Here is a 4,313-nt window from a genome sequence, read left to right as displayed (position 1 = left end):
TCTCCCATTAAAATTTTTGGCTTTAATTTCGATATTGTTCACCACCAGATTTGTGTCTGGCAGTGGCTGACAGTCCCGGTGCAGTGTGGTAGCTCCGCAGTGGAGCGAGATGTGATCCCGTCCGTGTATTTGTCTATTCGTGTGCCAACTCACCAGGACACTGCCTGCTATTGTATGATTTCCTACGTTTTGGATTAGTCTCTTGTGGCTCTGAATTTTACTGGGGATTGGTTTGGATTTTTTTGTTTGTTTCTTAATACAAGTTCTACCATTTTCAGTTGAAATGTTATTAAAGATCACGACGGGGTGTTTTCAAGGAAAATGAGACGGTTGCCAGAGCCCGGAGGTGCCACTTTGGCACACACGTGCCCTCTTGTGGCCGTGGTGTGAATGCAGATGATGGTTCACTTCGCCGCTGACTTCAAGCTGGGTCTTTTGGAAGGAAATTGAAGGAAATGCCCTGTCATGCAGGGTGTCATGCGGGGTCTCTGGTCCCACTCCCCACATAACATGGTGAGGCCCGAAAGGAACACCCACGGAGCCATAGACAGGGGAGTCAGACCACTATAGTCTCGCTGGCGGCTGGGTTGGAGACCCAAGGAGCAGGAGCCACACGATCCGCAACGCGCCGTCTGCTTCTCTGCCAACCCACCTCACTTGCTAAATGCAATCTGCCGTTCTAACTGCAATCCGACTCTCTGCAATCCACAACCCACAATCCACACTTGCTCCCTCAGCCCCGGGAGTTATATCAGTGGCCAATGGCTAACTGGTTACAGCTGATGGCCAACTAGTCACAGCTGATGGCCATCTACTACCCGAGCCAGCCCTCTTTCCACGTGAGGCCGAGAGCCTGAAAACTGCTCTCTGGGACTCTGTCCCCAAATGCCCCTAGGTCAAATTCTGCGCGTAAATGTGCATTTTATACCATTTTGTATTGCACTATTCAAAAATACCTGCAATGTGGTCACATGACAGTAATCAAGCTGTAAGGATTACAGGAGCACAAAGGAGTCACCTCAGTACACACTGATCCTGCCCTGCTGGCCTGGAGCTTCCATGCGACAGAGGACGCTGAGGTTTGGAAGTTTCTTGACCTGCCCCCAGGCCCCCAGTTAGGAGAGACTGGGAGAGCCAGGGCTGCGAGCCTGAAGGCAGTTTTGGTGGGACTGCTTGTTGGTACAGTTGCTCAAAACAGCAGTTTTCTGGAATCTATTAATATTAAAAACGTACACTTTCCCTCATCAATTCCCCTTCTAGGAATTTTTCTACAGATACATGGGTATGAGTGCAAAATGATGCATTTCTTGCCACATTTTGTACAAACTGAAAACAAACATCTGTCAGGTGGGGACTGTTTAAATCAGTGGTTGCCCAACCACACCCTGGAATACTATACAACTGTTAGAAAGATTAATGGGGCTTTTCTCTACATAAGTTTTCAAGTAGCGTGGGCGGGTGGACCGACCCGGTGGCTCAGGCCGCTGGAGCCCCGTGCTCCGAGGCCGCAGGCCCCTGTTTCGATTCCCACATGGCCGGCTGCCGTGAGCGGCATTTGGCGACCGACTGCCTCAGCCAGGGAGGGGAGGTGGGGCGCAAGGCTCCTAACACCAGCATGGGCCAGGGAGCCTTGTCCTACACAACTAGACAGAAACAACGGCTGGAACCAGCATGGGGAAGGGGGCGTGGAAAGAGTAGGGAGGGCAACACTCTAGGTACATTTTTTGAATTGGGGGGAGGGACTTTGATCCAGATGTATAATCTGGAAGAAAACACAGGTCACAGCTGTGGCCTCTGGGGAGGGAACCAGGGACTTGGGGGTTGGCGGGAGGCTGTTTCTTGTTTCCCTTTGGACAGTTTGTATTATAAAAATCCCTAACTGGCTGGTGTAAGAGTGGAGCCAGAGTCCTTGAAACTGATTACTCCCCTCAGCCAGTCCTGCTCATTATCCCCCCACTAACCTGAAGCCTGGAGGTGGGTGATCAGGGCTTTCACCTGAGAAGGGAGGAGAGGTGGAGGCCACAGCACAAAGAGAGAGGGTTGGGATGAGGTGAGAGGTTCAGCGTTGTGTCCCCACACTGGCCACCAGGGGTCGCTGTGTCCCACAGATCCTGCAAAGCGGAGAGAAGTCTGAAGTCCTGGAGACCTATCTCTTCTGGGCTGGGGCCCCAGGGATGTAAGAATCCCCTCACTTTCTGTTTGTAGGGTCCAAGGGCTGATCCACATAAAGGTCTGGTGTCATGCAGGGTGGCATGCAGGGTCTCTAGTCCCGCTCCCCGCATAAGAACGCAAGACATGGTGAGGCCAAAAAGGAACACCCTCGGAGCCATAGATAGGGGAGTCATACCACTATAATCTTGCTGGCAGCTGGGTTGGAGACACAGGAAGCAGGAGCCACATGATCCACAACCGCCGTCCACTTCTCTCTGCCAAACAACCTCAATTGTTAACTGCAATCCACCTCTCTGCAATTCGCAATCCACACTCCACCGCTTGCTAGGTTAAGCCACCGCAGTTATATCAGGGGCTAATGGCTAACTGGTAACAGCTGACGGCCAACTAGTCACAGCTGATGACCATCTACTACCCAAGGCAGCACCTTTCCATGTGAGGCCAAGAGCCTGGAAACTGCTCTCCGGGACTCTGTCCCCACAACTGGTCTCAAGGCAGGAAACGGGGAGCTCTGTCATTACTGTTATACTCAACATGTCCCTAGTAATGCATCTGAGGACCTCCACACTACCCTGACTCTTTCCTCAAGTGACATTTGTATGTCACTTTGTATGATAATTTGTATGTGATTATCATTTGCATATAATTTGCGTGATCTGCTTTGTTTGAATGTAAACTTGTATTTGCATATCATTTGCATTTGATCTTCATATCTTTTCATAGATTTCTCTTGCTTTTGTGAGTCAGTTTGGCTGGAGACAGAGACTGGAGAACTGGGTTCTGGGCCAACTCTGAGATGTGGGTGGACACTGTAGCCCACAACCCCAGGTTCCATGAAATCACATCTCCACTTGTCTGGTCTGGAGCCCTAGAAACGCATTCTCTGTCCTTTTGCGTCCCCACAGATTCACTGAGGCAGAGGCCAGGACAGGGTTCCAAGCAACAGGACACAAAACCAACCAGAAGTCTGCCAGTCACGGGGGCTACTCTGAGGGATCTATGCCAGGGACGCTCAGATACATCACTTGGGTTAAATGCAGGTTCTAGCCAGGTGTCTGGACAGGAGGACCACTAATATTCTCCCTGATCCACACATCTTAACCTCACTCCTCCCACCAGAGAAGAATTCTTTCTAATGTTTGTCATGCTAATTAATTAGCAAGTGTCTGGGATTGATTAGCAATAAAAAAGTCTCAGCATTTGGTTAGAGTTTTTCTATATTTTTCCTTTTTTTTTTTCTTCCTTCTTTTTTAAAATTTCCATTGGGGAACACTGGGGAACAATGCACCCTTCCAGGATCCATCAGCTCCATGTCAAGTCACTACTCTCAATCCAGTTGTGGAGGGCACAGCTCACTGGCCCATGCGGGAACTGAACTGGCAACCCTGGAGCCATGAGCAGTGCGCTCCAACCACTGAGCCAACCAGTTGCCCATCAGTGGCTCAGCTCCAAGCTCAAGCCGTTGTTTCTCACTAGCCCATGTGGGAATCGAACCGGCAACCTGCCTGGGCGTGGATCCCACACATGACACCTGTTTCTTGGGGCAGAGTGCTGGGCTGTCAGATCCTTACAGGTCCTCATTTTGGAATAGCAAGAATTTGGAAAGAGAGGGACGGCACTTTCCATCTCAAAACATATCCAAATCTGTAAGAACCTGAGGTCGGGGAGCCAGAGGACCTGAATTTTAAAGTAAATTACAGGTCATCTTGTCCCCATTTTGCCACGACAGGAAGACAGGAGGCCGGTCATCTGATGGAGATCTACCACATTGAAGGGGTTCCCACTGGTCCATGAAGACACCAGTTGATGCAAGAATCACCATTCGGCACCAAAACCAATGAGGGAAAGTTTGAGGAGGGAGATGGTGCATTTTCATTCACCTCCCTCAACCAAAAAAATCAGGGAAACTGAGGCACAAGGAGGGATCCCGGGGCGGGGGGTAGATGTGCAGGCTTCCTCCCCCACATTCTGGACTCTTCAGCCCCCCACCCTGCCCACCTACCTGCAGCCCTCACAGGTCCTTATTGCCTCCTCCAACTCCTGACCTGGCCCAGCAGCCTGGCCAGGGCCTCCTTACACCAGGGACACCTGTCAGGAGGGACTAGACTGCCACCAGGGACTGGCCTCGCCTGCCAGGACCC

Source organism: Rhinolophus ferrumequinum, chromosome 18, assembly GCF_004115265.2.
Source record: "Rhinolophus ferrumequinum isolate MPI-CBG mRhiFer1 chromosome 18, mRhiFer1_v1.p, whole genome shotgun sequence".
NCBI lineage: Eukaryota > Metazoa > Chordata > Mammalia > Chiroptera > Rhinolophidae > Rhinolophus > Rhinolophus ferrumequinum.
Note: the sequence above shows the minus strand (reverse complement) of the source record.